The sequence below is a fragment of the Lactuca serriola genome, chromosome 7 (genome assembly GCF_051521515.1).
Source record: "Lactuca serriola cultivar US96UC23 chromosome 7, Lser_US96UC23_V15, whole genome shotgun sequence".
Classification (NCBI taxonomy): domain Eukaryota; kingdom Viridiplantae; phylum Streptophyta; class Magnoliopsida; order Asterales; family Asteraceae; genus Lactuca; species Lactuca serriola.
Window position 1 is genome coordinate 201,166,885 of NC_136414.1, and position 14,790 is coordinate 201,181,674.

The 14,790-nt window shown below is 34.4% G+C and overlaps 1 pseudogene; it reads right to left on the reverse strand.

Moving 5' to 3' along the window:
- Positions 1–2,724: 2,724 nt before the first annotated feature.
- LOC145064720 (putative pentatricopeptide repeat-containing protein At5g40405 pseudogene) lies at positions 2,725–4,150 on the reverse strand (annotated as a pseudogene).
- Between the last annotated feature and the right edge of the window lie 10,640 nt (positions 4,151–14,790).

Below are 14,790 nucleotides of genomic sequence, written 5' to 3' on the forward strand. Positions count from 1 at the left end.
TAGAGTATTGGATTAAACTCACGCTCACTTATATCGCATCATGGATTTTATCACGAGTGATTAGTGTGACGATAATATCCTATATTATTGAAACCAAGACGTGTGAATTGTATTCTGTAATTCGGTTGCACATTGATAATATTGAAATGCACCAGTAACTTGGTGTTATAAAACATATTGTTGTGTGTGATTTGATGAGTAGGTACAAGCAAGCATTGAGTCCAAGCTTATCCGTTCCTTTTACCCAAAGTGGGATAAAAGCGATATACATATGGGCCCCTCGATGATTTAGTGATGACACCCTAAGCGCTTGTCAGAGCCGGGACTAAGTTGATGCGTTCAATTATAGTGTTGTCAGTCGTCATAAATCGGAAATCGGAAGACAACACAAGAATAGAGAGTATGATTAAAATCCATGTCTCAGTTCATACGATATCTAGAATGGAGAAATATATGATCCCTTATCTAAAGTACACGTTTCTGATATGATCAGAGTTCGACAGCGGCTTTTGAAAACTACGGTTGCTGATCAGGTTCCGAAGTCATATGCAACTGATAGGATAAACTAAGGAGAAAGGAGATTAATTATGATTTATTAATATATTATATGGATAATATATTAAAAGAGAAATCATATTGTTTAATTAATATTAGTCAAGAATTAATAATAATTAATTTTGTGGCTAAAAGGATTAATTAAATAAAGGGGACTGATTGTGTAATTATAAGATAGTTGGATAAATGGACTAATGGACTCCATAGAAGTTGGAGTGGATGAAATCTCTGGGGAAACCCATAAGAATTCGTCCAAGGCCTCTAAAGAGGGAGTTCATGGGCTCCTTAGGGCCTAAGCAGTCAAATTAGGGTTTCCTAGTTCAAAACCCAAATAGCCTACCAATATTAGGAACCCCTAAGGCCCCAAAAATGTGGTGAAGTAATCTATAATGGTTCTTGGACGTTTTTGATGCTCCGCCTCCTTCTCTTAGGTCATCTTGTTGCTCATGGTGTTTGTGACTCCATTATAGGTGCAATATTTGAGGCACTAAGCTTTCAAAGGTCAAGATCAAAAGGAATTGAGATTGTTATTGCTACATAACAATCAATGTAAGATCTAAACTCTATTCTTTTGCCAATTTCGATTATTGTATGCTAGAATTAGGGTTTAGTAGCGTTGGATGATTATTGCATGTTCATTAGACAAACTAGATCCAAAGCTTTAGGGTTTGCATGTACACCATAGGATTGATGTAGTGCTCAATGCCCATCAGGTTTTGACCATACTCAAAAAGGTGAACTAGGTAGAGTTTGTATGTGTCTTTGATGTTATCCAATTTTTGTTTTGACTATGCTCAATGTCATAGGGATCCAAACTAAAGGTGTGTTGGTTGGAGTCTATAACCAGTGATGGAGATAGAAGGTGAGGGGAAGGGGGGAAACTGTACAAGGCTTATGAACAAGACAGGTGTACTACCATAAGCATATCTAGGTGGTTCACGAGGTAGCCAAGGAAAAATTTTGGGGATAGCCTTTTACTTTGATCTTGGATCTGCCACTCTGTATGTGTACCAAGAGTTGAAACATTTGTAACCACCCATGTGTAGATAATGAAATAAGTACTTCAAGGTAACTTCATATAAGTAATATTATACAAAAACCCTAGATTTTATGCAATTCTTTTGTTACTAACTCCTAACTGGAAAAATATTTGTATTTTAATTCTTAAATTTATAACCTAACAGATGTATATGCCAAACATTCAGTTACATATTTTAAAAAAACAAATTATGTTTTTATGTTATTATTAATTATTATTATTGTGCACTATTTTTAAACTAGTTATTACTATTAAAAAGTTATGAAAGATCATCCATTAGTTATTTTAAAACCATTAACAATTATTATTAGTAAATAATTCAAAAGTTACAATTCTATGTCTAGGTAGAAAACTTTATTTTTCATTGCACTTATGTGAGATCTTGTTATGTTTTATGGTTGACAAGATTTACATAATTAAAGGATGTTGTGTGAGAAGTAAAACTAGTGAACCATGTATGCAAGTTTTGTCAAGGGGAGTTCGTATACTATGTTCATATATGTACATAATTTGGGTCGTAACCTTGTAATAACAAGAGCTGAACATAATCTGGGTTAGTCGGATTCTAAACCGGTCCATAAATCGGGTCCCATCACTACTATCTTCATACCTATTTAGGTGGTGACATGTATCATTCAATTTAATTTAGATTAGATTGAGGTGTTAAATATGTACATTTGTCACAATCTTAAATAGGTAGGAATAAAAGGTAGGAGTATATTGAATTTCTCTGAAATAAATATAGTTGAGACAATTGTAAAGGCCTGGTACCGTTTCGGTTTTATTAGATTCCTTTTGTCTGATCTAATGTGCTTCAACTGATTTTTTTATAATAAAAACAACTTTTTTAATACCTTATAATACTTTTAAAAATTATTGAGCATTAAGTGGTACAAATTTATAAGTTGATTTTTTTTAAAGAAATAAACTAAATGTTTTATAAAACTTACAAAAATGCATGGAAACTAAAAAATTATGAAAAAAAAAATGCATTGAAATGGCAAGAACTAAAATACCCATTAAAATTGCAAGAATTACAAAAACATGCAATGAATGCTTAAATATTTTTCAAAACGAAACCATTGTCAAAAAGTCAAAACAAAGTTAAATACCAGTTGAACATGTTCAACTTAACTACTATCGATAACGATAACAATAGGGATCTTCACAACACCTTTTGACTTCATTTTATGCCTCACGCCATCAACACCATTCAAATTCTTGAAATCCGCAAAAACATTCGACAACTCCACATACGCACCATCATTATTAGCCTCTAATTCCACCATCTTTCTAGACGCAAGTTTAGCCATTTCCACATTTTTAGAAATCTTGTTGGCATTTAGACGGTGCACCCCATGCTTCAGCAATCGGTGCACATGTCATACTCTGGATGAAGCGTAATGATTCATCCGAACGGCTCAATCGGCCGTATAAATCAACCATACATCCATAATGCTCTACTCTTTGGTCATAGATTCAGAATGCTTCCAACCTTCTTCAACAAGACCCGCTACACTACAAGCCTTTAAGATTGAAAGGAAAGTGACCTCATTTGGTGTGATGTTTTCTTGTTGCATAAGGGTAAAAAGGTCAAGATACTCTTTACCATAACCATGCATGGCTAGTCCTCCCATGGCACCACTCCATGTGTACACATTCTTTTCATTCATCACCCCAAAAACATTCATTGCCGTGTTAATACCCCCACACTTTGCGTACATATGGACTAGTGCACTACCAAGAGTTGTGTTGATTTGTAGTTTTTATACTTTATATCTCGATATGCCCGTTGTCCCGCATCTAAAGCACTTAACCGAGTGCATGCAGATAACACATTAACCTTCAAACCTTTCATTTCCATTGCGTTAAACAGTTCGAATCCGTTTAAAGGCTCCCCGAAACGCACGTACCCTGCTTTCATTGCGTTCCAGGCAATCACATCTCGGTCGAGCGTTATTTCAAACTGTTGGCGTGTTAATTTGATATCTCCTAACTTTGCACAGGCGACCACCATTGTTGTCTGAGTTACCAAATCTGGGTTGTTGATGCTAAAAAACAGATCTTATAAGTCCCTAAGAGACCCCATTTCAGCGTACAAATTAATCAACCCGCTTTGAGCATGTGGGTCTTGATCCAAGGCGTATTTCAAAGCAGTCCCATGTACAGCCAAACCAAAATTCTTATCTACTAACTGTGCAGTAGACTTGATCAAGAACGTAAACAAGTAATTATCAGGTTTATGATTCGATTTTACACTTCTTTTATAGAAATCGAAGATTTTTTCAGTAGTTGAGCTCTTGGAGTAAACTCTGATTAGAGAGTTTAAATCAAAGACGGAGGGATTTTCACATTGGTCCAATAGTTGAACAGAATAATCGATATTTTGTGGGTGTTTGAGGGCCATTGATGCAGCAAATTTAGATACAAGATCTGGGCCGTTGAGGAAACCATTGACTAGAAATTGTCAGTGAATTTAATTTTGTTTTTTTTTTGTCATTAATTTCTTAAAAGGAAAACTCTCGATATTATGTGGCAAAATAGCTTACCTAACATATAGGAGGATTAATAAACAATTTCTTGTTATCAGTAAGTTGTTTAACAACATTACATGCCTTGGATATCTTCATACCAACCAACCTAATTAATGCAAGTCTCAACAAAACTCATGACACGTGAATTATTTATTGATCAATCATTATCACTGTGCATTACCTATATATACTTGGTCCCTTGTACATTATTTTTCACAGGTTAATCAACTTCATTAATCTTCGATCACCTCTCAGAATCTTTTGACTCATCTTTAGCAACTCAAAAAAATCCTACAATGGCTTCCACCTCCTACCTTTACATTTTCGCAATTGCACTATTCTCAATTACAACAAATGAGATGTGTTTTGCTTCCCGCAATTTGCTGCAAGCAACCACATTCCCGACAATGCCACAGCCACAGATACCAACAATCCCGACAATGCCACAACCACAAATGCCCACCATCCCCACGTTGCCACTACCACAAATGCCCAGCATCCCAAACATGCCCAAAGTTTCCTTGCCTCCATTGCCTTCTATGCCTACCATCCCTAACTTTCCAACAACTGTTCCCAATATTCCTTTCTTTGCTCCACCACCTTCCAAGAAGTAGATTGTACAACAATATCAAAAGAAAAGAAAATTCCATTATAGAGCTCAGGCGATTTGATTGATCCGGAGATTATAATGTTTTGTATTTGATCGGATTCATGATATTTGTGGCTAGATTAAATTGTTGTCGAGTGCTCTCATTCACATGTTTTTGTGTTTTGTGTAATTTGATATACTTTGTAATATATTTTTTCTATTACGGTTGATGATTTCCATTAATTTATATCTCAAGTGTTTCCTCGTATATAAAATTAGGCAACATGTTTGATATATATTAACATTACATAACAAAAATTATTAAAAATATATTTTATTAAAAACAATTATTTCATTTTTGGTTTACTATAAAATAATGAAAATCTTATAATAAGCTGAAGTATATATTATAAATCAAATATATATTACAATCACATTAATCAATGGCTTCAATCCATGGTTTGAGTGAAAATAAAATAAAATTTTATTTTTAGATTTAATGATAACTTTTTAACTATTGTTATTATTAATTAGTAAAAGCTTATCTATTTGGTTATTTTTAAGTTCGATTATGAAACTTTTTTAAAATATTAACCATTATGTATAGTTAATTAATGTAGTTTTATTTATCAGTTTATGTTAATACTTTATTTTTTAGACAGAAATATAAAAAGGCAGCTGATTCGTACACAACAAATTTTTTCCATACATAACAATTTGTGCTTTAAATTGTTGTATTGTACAACTCTATTAAACATAAAATGTTGTGTACGGATAAAAATTGTTGTGTACGAATCACTTCCCTTATAAAAATAGTCCTTATGGTTTGTCAAATGTCACAAAGTCAGTCACTGTTAATTTTCATTATGCAAATGGGCATTGTGGTTTGCAATACATGCACTAACTCCGTTAGTATTCAGGAAATGACATTTTCGTCTTTTCAAGTATAAAAGGATTGAATTCGTGACATTTGGTAAACCACAATGACCATTTTTGTAATTTATTTTAAAATAATATAAATGATAGAAAATGAGTTTTTTTATACTCAGAAGTTTGGGGCCATATGGGATTAATATTTTTCTTGTGTTTCACTTTGCATGTTTTGACTTCCCTAATAATGAGATTATTCAAACCATCCACAGTCGATCATACTTTGGAAGTAGGTATGAAAGAAGATTGTCATGAATCTGACTGTAGATTGTCTAAAGTGTCTTAGACATAGCAAAAGTTTGTTGCAGGGTTCATGAGTGCTCTTATAAGATTAGAGTATTGGATTAAACCGATGCTCACTTGGATCGCATCAAGGATATTATCACGAGTGATTGGTGAGACGACAATATCCAAGATTCTTGGAACCGAGACGTATGAATTGTATTCATTAATTCGGTTGCACATTGATATTATGTAAACACACCAGTAACTTGGTGTTATAAAACATATTATTGTTTGTGATTTGATGACTAGGTACAAGCGAGCATTGAGTCCAAGTTTATCCGTTCATTTTACCCAAAGTGGGGTAAAAGCGATATATGTGGGACCCTCGATGATTTAGTGATGACACCCTAAGCACTTGGCCGAGCCGGGACTAAGTTGATGTGTTCAATTGTAGTGTGTTGTCAGTCGTCAAAAATCGGAAATCAGGAAACAACACATGAACAGAGAGTATGATTAAAATCCATGTCTCAGTTCATATGATATCTAGAATGGAGGAATATATGATCCCTTATCTAAAGGACATGTTTCTAATATGATCAGAGTTCGACAGCGGCTTTTGAAAGCTACGGTTGTTGATCAGGTTCTGAAGTCATATGCAATATAGTTATTAGACTTATCCAAGTGGGAGACTGTTGGATTAGGTGTCTAAGCCCATAATTATTTTGGTATATACTTGACCCGATTGTGAGCATGGTCCTTTTGGGTTGCCTTCACCATAGCAACTGATAGGTTGAACTAAGGAGAAAGATGATTAATTATGATTTATTAATATATTATATGAAAGATATATTAAAAGAGAAATCATATTGTTTAATTAATATTAGTCAAGAATTAGTAATAATTAATTTTGTGGCTAAAACAGATTAATTAAAGAAAAGGGACTGATTGTGTAATTATAAGATAGTTGCATAAATGGGTTAATGGACTCTATAGAAGTTGGAGTGGATGAAATCTATGGGTTGAATTTTAACTTATAATATTATAAGTATATAAGGGTTGAATTTTAACTTTTAGAATTCTAAGGGTTGGAACTAAAGTTTTAATCAAGACTTTACTTGTTCCAAAACTTGAGGGCAAGTTTTGTAAACTTTCAAGACTTTTCATTTCTTGTAACTTATGAGTTAATTAGAGTATTAAAAATGAAGACTCTTCATTTTTCTAACTCTTGTGTTCTTTTAATGGTTTTAATTCAAGTGTGACTCTTGGTTTTCCATAACTTGAGGACAAGTTATGGACTCCATTAAAACACATTATGATCAAGAATTAAACTACCAAGTAGGTTACAAGTAATTCCTATGATCATCTAAATTCATAAGATCAAGAACATGAATATCCATATCAAAGTTTCAAGTCCATATAAACACATATAATCATGAAAAAATGATATTTGCCATTGTAAATGGATTAGAACAAACATTACACCATCTAAAACAAGTTTTATAACACCAAAACAGTTTAGGGTAATGTTTCTAGTCCATTTCCAGCAGAAAAAGTCGAAAATATGCATTCTGTGGCTCCTACTCGCCGAGTGCACGAACCTACTCACCGAGTAGGTTGAAGATACACATGAACTCGGCGATTCCCCCCATGGACTCGGCGAGTTCATCAGGCAGATTGCACAAAATCAACTTTTTCAACTATTTAGCACAAATAACAAACAAACAAGCCTAGGCTCTGATACCACTGATGGGTTTTGAGCATTCTAACACTTCCTAAGTGTACATGCAACCCTAATAACCTTGGATCTATGTTTGTCTAATTATCATGCAAAGTTGATTTCTAAGGCTATGATCCTATCTAGCATACATGGGGAACAATTTTAACTTGAATAAAAGATAGAACTACATACCTTGTTGTTGATTTTGATCCTTGAAACCTTGTGAGCCTAGCACCCCAAGTGTGATGCCTCAAATGCTTCAGACAACACCAAAATGCTATGGAGTAAACTTGGAGAGAAAGTATAACACTCTAAAAATCAGCTCTAGCCCTCAAGCATGCATGTGTAGCTGATTTTAGGAGAAACATGAGCTTTATATAGTGTTGACACATTTAGGGTTACACCATGTAAACCCTAATGTGTCATGACTCTTCATTTCCATGACCCATGGGTTTGTAACTCCCATGGAGCCTCCATGGAACATCCAATGGGTTCAACCCAACTTGATTATCCATGGAGCCTCTTAGCCCACTATACAAGATATGGATGATTTACATAATCAACCCATATATTTAATTAGTTATCTTTTGATCACTTAATTAATTCTAAAATTAATTCTTGATCAAACTAATTAAATAATATTATTAATATATTAGAACTTATAATATATTAATAAACCACAAGTGTTATTTCTCTCATTTAGTCTATCCAATTACATGGTGCCATGCAACCCAAATGGACCATGCCGGGTCGGGTCAAGTACATACCAGAAATAGTTATGGACTTAGACGCCTTACACAACAGCATGTTCATTAGACAAACTAGATCAAAAGCTTCAGGGTTTGCATGTACAACATAGGATTGATGTAGTGCTCAAAACCCATCAGGCTTTTACCATACTCAAAAAAGCCACTACTAGAAAACAGGTCTTTAATGACGGCAAACAATGACACGCAGTGATTTACGATACGCAAAAACGTGTGCCCTAAAAATAATTCCATCTCTTATAAAATTTGAAGGATAGACAACACGCATTTGTGCGTGCCCTAAAATGTGTGTCAGAAAAAGAAAAAAAAGACATACGGAGGACGCTTATAATAAACTGTGTGTCGTCTAAGTGCGTCGCTTTATATTTTTTTAATGAAACACGCCTTTTAAGCGGGAAATGAAATCCCAAAAAATTAAAACCCCGCCTATTCCATGTGAAAAATTAAAGCCCGTAGCTCCTCTTCCAATTAGCAAGAAAGAAGCCTAGGTCTTCGTGTCTCTCTCTCTCTCTCTAACCTAAAACCCAACCTGCGATTTCATAGAGATTGTTATTACGATTTAAGAAGCAAAGAAGAAGACAAGCAAGGATAGTTTCATTGACACAATTTTCAAGTTTATAATCTCTTCTGACCAAAAAATCAAGTGGTTCCCGAAGAGGTTGTAGTGACACAGTTTCAGAGATTGGGTCTCTATCTAGGATTCAGTCCAGATCCGTGTCACCATCCAAAGATCTGTGTCGCCATCCAAAGAATCCAAACTTGTGGCAAGATGTCAAAGTTTTCAAGAAAGACCTCAAGCTCAACCAATCCCTCTTCTAGTTCTTCACCCTTCGTGTATGACTCGTACCGAGTCTGGACTCAGTGTATCCGGAAAACAAAAACAAGAAAAGGGCTCCAAAACGCCTCCCTTTCTTCCACTCCCCCATATGCGAACCAGACCAGATGCAAGAGATTTTGATGGAGCAAATTCTATTTTTAGTGAATGTTATAGTGGTAGTGATGATCCGCCTGATTCAAGCCAGCTTAGCCCCTTGGCATCTGATTATGATATCGGGAGCCGAACAACCGCAGGCAGCCCTTCCAAGTAAGCATATTTATAAATTTTGAAATTAAAAAAAAGAATGCATTAAATCTTGTATATGACTGATTCATTGTATGTTTCTCTTTTTGTTTATGAAGTGTGATTGTTAAGGATCAGTTACCTGTGACTAAAAGGGAGGTACCAAAACCACATGATCATCTTTTTGATAATCACATCTCCTCTTCACCACCTAGAAGAAAGCCTTTAAGAAGTCATGTCCCAAATCTTCAGGTCCCCTCTCATGGTGCGTTCTTCAGTGCTCCGGATTCTTCCATATCAAATCCTTCTAGAAGCCCCTTACGTGCATTTGGAACAGAGCAAGTTATAAATTCAGTTTTCTACACCTCAAAACCTAATCCGGATTTCCCTTTTCTTGGATCTGGATCGGGTCACTGTTCTAGCCCTGGTTCAGGTCAAAACTCAGGTCATAATTCAATGGGAGGTGACATGGCAGGGTTGTTTTGGCAACCAAGTAGAGGTAGCCCAGAGTGTTCTCCACTTCCAAGTCCTAAAATGACAAGTCCAGGTCCTAGCTTTAGAATCCATAGTGGGGCAGTGACACCACTTCATCCAAGGGCAGGGGGAGGGGCAAATCAGACTAAAATAATAAATATAACAACATTATCACCTTCTTGACATGGGGTCACCTCATTCGTCAATTCAAAGAAGCATGTATCTAACTCCATTAATTCACTCCTGACCATCTAAAATCCTTTCCCAGTTGAAATGAATGCTATTGATATTTTTCAGGTAATTATATTATACTTTTTTTTCTTTTTAGTTTATTGAAACCTGATTCTTTTAGTTTCCAATTAATGGGAGTTAATTTCCAACAGTTTGGAAGTAATACCCTTCTAGTACATGTGGTTTAGGGTTAAATTAATTTAGGAGATTCCTTTTAGTTTCTGATTAAAAGATTAAAATTTTGTTAATGCCCTTCTAGGATATTTGGCAATTAATGGAAGTTAATTCCCAACAGTTTTGATGGCTCCAAGGTGTTGTTCACAAATTGTCATAATTAATTATCAATGGATCAAGAATGATCTTACTTTCTGCTGTAATAATATTTCTTTTTATTTCCACAAACAACATCATGTACTGTATATATGTTTTTTTTTTGAAATTTGGTTAGTTTGTCCATTTCCTATTATTTTTTGGTATGATGAAATCAAAGGAATGGAATGGAATGTTTGATCGGATTACCTTACTGCTGAAGTTAAGGTTGAAATGTCTGCTCAAGTTGATTCCCAAAATATTAATCTTGATGTTTATGATGACAAAGCAACGCCAAAGCATCTGTATATATGTCCCTGTTTCAGTTTTCCATGTAGTGCGCAACTCAGGCCCTCAATGCAACATCTTAAACAACCCAAGAAACAGGTACTTCAATCTCTCTTGGATCTCTTTAAAACTCATGCAACATCTAGTATATTGACTGATTTGACTCCAGGATGTGAAAAAATACTAGAATCGTGCTCTGCAGTGATTGATTGTTCTACATACATCTTCATTTGGGACTTTTCTTTCACCAACTTTTCTTCATGTTGTTGAAGCTTTAAGTCTGCAATTTGGAGTTCTAGAGATTCCAGCTTCAACTGCATGTATCAATATCAATATTACTTTTACAAAAATAAAAAAGAGAAATTCCATTCAAGTTGCTTTGCATTAATTATAAGGAGTTTTCTGTTGAGTATATTGTTGGACAGTAAGAGCATTGTGCTCCTCCTTTTGCTTCAATTGGTTTCTTAACCTGAACAACATTTGTGATAAAACAATATGTTCAATAAATTTGGCATGGAAATGGAATATTATATATATATATATATATATATATATATATATATATATATATATTGGTCTCCTTAAGTTGAGTCAGGCTGTCATCCCTTTGCTCCTCCAGCTTATTTGTAACGTTCTATAGCACACAAACAAAAAGTTAGGTCTTCCATTGAGGGTTGGCCTCTAACTGTAAGTTTCCTATAGGAGTTTCTTTCAGTAATATATAAAATTTCATAGTTTACATTGGGGTTGACATAAGAATACAAATGCAGGGAATTGACCAACTACACTCTGGTATAGGTCTTCAAGTCCATAAACCCAATTTACAAAACCCAAATCAGTTTTATTTGGCATCACAACAACAGCAGCAACACCAACATCAACAGCAACAGCAAGTATTAGCACATGCTCAGGCACAAGGAAAATTGGGTGCATCACCAAATTATGGATTTTCTAGATTATCAAGAGGCAATATATTCATGAAAGATGGTCAACCGTTGAGAAACGAAGGATCTAATGGCATCTTCAAGAATGCTAAGGTACTTAACACTTTTTTTTAATATTACAAATATTTTATATTGTAAAATAATCTTTCTTGTTTTCTCAGAACATTGAGCGCCTAAAGAAGTACTTTGATATATGTGGTGGTCCAGCAACCTTTATTCAGGTGCTTCTTTTATATTTCTTTTTAGATTGAATGCTTTGTGTAACTTCCACATGGTGCACCTTAAGTTGTCCCCTAACTTCCATTTTCATAAGTTTTCTAGGTTTAAAAAAGATTAAGAAAAGAGGAAATCATGGATCCTAAAAATGACCCACTCAGTAAAAACAAACCCACTCAGTAGGAAAATGTCCCAGCTTTGGTGAGTTTTTTTTGTCCCAGCTTCTGGGTACATGGAATTTTTTATTTTCAAAAATGAATTAATCAGAATGACTCAGTCGATATTGCCTGCTTCATGATCAGGTGCCCCTCTTGATCTTGTCTATTTGTTCTATCAATCAATCTCAGGCTATCAATCTTTTGGGTATGATGCAATTAGTCAACTTTGTTCATGTTTGGGATCTGTGTGTCTATGTGTATATCTTGTCTATTTGTTCTATCAATCAATGTCTGAGTGCTTTTATGTAGTTGGCTGAAATGAGACTTTTTAGTTTTTCAATCCACAAATCTATCTGATGCAATGGATATTACTGGTAAACAAGAATAAAATCCCAGAAACTGCTAGAAATTGGTTCATTTCTATTAGGCATAGTCAACGTTGGAAGATGCCATGTCACATATATAACATGTTATTTTATCGTTTCCACTTTTTTCATTATTTTAAATCTGGAGTGTAAAGGGTAGTGTTAACTCTTAAATATCTTTGTTCACAACCCAACTCAACTCAATCTTTTATTTTGGAGCTTTTTCAAAAGCTTATTGGGTCAAATAAGCTATGAAAAGTCAAAAGAGCTATGGTCAACATTCCTTTTCTTTTTCTTATTATTTCTTCTTAACATTGTTTCTCTTTATGTTCCATTTACAGTTACTTCCCAGGATTAAATTGTCTTCAACGAGACTTTCCTTGTAACAGGAACACAACAACACCTTGTAAGTTGCTCATTATTTCTTTCCATTCTTATCTTCTCTTCATTATTTTCATCCCAGCTTATCTTTTTTCCTTTTTTTTAATTAATAATCTTTTTTAATTAATTAATAATCTCTGTCTGTGGTAAGTCTTCATATTCTAAAAAATCTTTCCTCAAATCCTCTTCTTTTGCCTGCTCTTTTCTAAATTACATCAAGATGGCACTCAGTGAAAATCCCAAACCCTTCCCCAAATCTGCTTACAAGTCTTCTTCTTTTGTCCGTTCTTCTAAAAAGGAAGCTTTAAATACGTTGTATGTATTTGTACTTGGTTGTAAACGTATATTTTTTATATACGAGCTATATAATCAAAGCCAGAATAGTAAATGGAAACATCACATAGGCATGGATATAATGACTTACTGCTTGAAAATTATCCCAAAGTTTTGGTATATGGTTATAAAAGTAGCATGATTTTGATGGCATAGACAACTTGGTCATGTACTATCTCCAAATTTTTGAAAAGAAAATCTATATATTTCTTTCTCTTCTTCCATGTCATAATCTCATAATTGAAAAAAAAAAACATATTTGTCTACTTTCCCACAAAGAAATGCTACTTCTTGCATTATATAACTTGTATTTTGACTGCAAAAAGTTTGTACAAACCCAAATCCTGGTATTCTTGCAAAAACATTGTGAACCTCATGTTCCACAAGAACATTCATGTTCTCTTGCTTTAATCGAGCTAAATACAAGAAATAGCTATGTAGTTTCATTTTTCATATATTGGTGTATTATATTTAAAAGTTATAAAATAATAATATAATATAATATCCCCTTATGCCAGGCTCACACTATGCTGGAAATGAACTACACTGATAAGCAACTGACAGCAGCTATTGTGTCTAAAAGGTTAAGACCTGGTCTTGCAGGGACTGAATCAGGTGCACCACCAAGATTACTATCTCTGGTACAAAGATGTTGGGATGCTGACATGCACAATAGGCCTTCATTTGATGATATCATCTCCAAACTTCATCTCAGCATGGTTTTGCCCTGTTGCCTGTAACAAGCCTCTAAAAGACTCTCCTGTTCTTATGTATTTGCCTGGTAATTTGTGTTTGGTTATAAAATTACACAAATTACCATTTTACCCCTGCAAGATATGCTTATATTTACTTCCTAATTGGATGTGATACATTGTGTAGGGTTGGAAGGAATTAGAACTGACCTTGTTGTACATGAGAAAGCTCTTGGAAAGTGAGTTGAATTTGGCTAAGTCATTATTGAGTGAGATGGACCAATGTACAACTGCTTATTCATATAATCAGCTGTTTGGAGCATTAGTCTTAAAAAATTATGAAAGGCAAGATGCAACTTTACTTAGTTGGAATTTGATGTACATAGTAGATTAGATGCAAATTTATATATTGTAAGAGATAGATTGTATGACATTATATTTATGCAATCGATACTATTTTTTGTATATGATATTTTATTTTCTATTATGAAACATTAAATACAAATTTAATTTGAAAATAAGTAAATCTATAAATAATATTTTTTAAACATTTAAAATTATGATACACATTGCGTGTCGTCTTCCTTTATGACAGGGCCTTCCTTGATACACATTGCGTGTCGTAAACGTGTGTTGTAATTGTGTGTCGTAAATGAGCATCGTAAATGCGCATCATCTATAGACGACGCGCAAAAGCGCGTCGTCTCTCTTTATGACAGGGCCTTCCTTGACGTGCATTTGCGCGTCGTTTGAGCCTTTTACGACGCGCAATGAGCGTCGTAAAATGTTTTTCTAGTGGTGAGGTGAACTAAGTAGAGTTTGTATGTGTCTTTGATGTTATCTAATTTTTGTTTTGACTATGCTCAATGTTATAGGGATCCAAAGTAAAGGTGTGTTGGTTGGAGTCTATAACCAGTGATGGAGATAGAAGGTGAGGGGAAGGGGGGAAACTGTACAAGGCTTATGAACAAGACAGGTGTACT